Source organism: Ursus maritimus, unplaced genomic scaffold, assembly GCF_017311325.1.
Source record: "Ursus maritimus isolate PB19 unplaced genomic scaffold, ASM1731132v1 scaffold_22, whole genome shotgun sequence".
Taxonomy (NCBI): Eukaryota; Metazoa; Chordata; class Mammalia; order Carnivora; family Ursidae; genus Ursus; species Ursus maritimus.
The window spans coordinates 32,171,893-32,172,415 of NW_024424675.1; positions in this window are offsets into that span (position 1 = coordinate 32,171,893).

The following is a 523-nucleotide window of genomic DNA, read 5'->3' on the forward strand; positions in this document are numbered from 1 at the left end:
ACCCACCCCTAACCGGATGCAATGTGCATACACATGCTCAATGACATGCCACACACACACGCGCGTGCACGCATACCTCACACACAGGCACAGTACATTCACACACACAAGCCCACCACGCATACGCACACAGCCTCCCTTCACCCCCCACTAGACACAGAAGTGCATCCTGCGTACACACCACCATGGCATGCACACGCACGAGACCACACAACTGCGCATGCTCACGCACGGCCCGTGCGTCCATTAACATAGGAATGAAATGGTCCCAAAAGTTTGAAAGAATTCACATGCAAAAAATCTGACATGCAATTATAAGTTCTGGGGCTTTTAAAAAATTGCCCAACACATCAGTTATTACGAAGCTCTGCTCCCTAAATTGCCCCAAAGGAATAACCCCAAACCCACTGCTGTGGAAGGGCAGTCGCTTCGAGGACGGGGTGGGGCTCAGGACACAGCCTGCCTGGAGAATGTGGAGCCGCTGCCTGCGCCCCCTTCCTCTCCCTGCCCGCCCCCCCCCCCC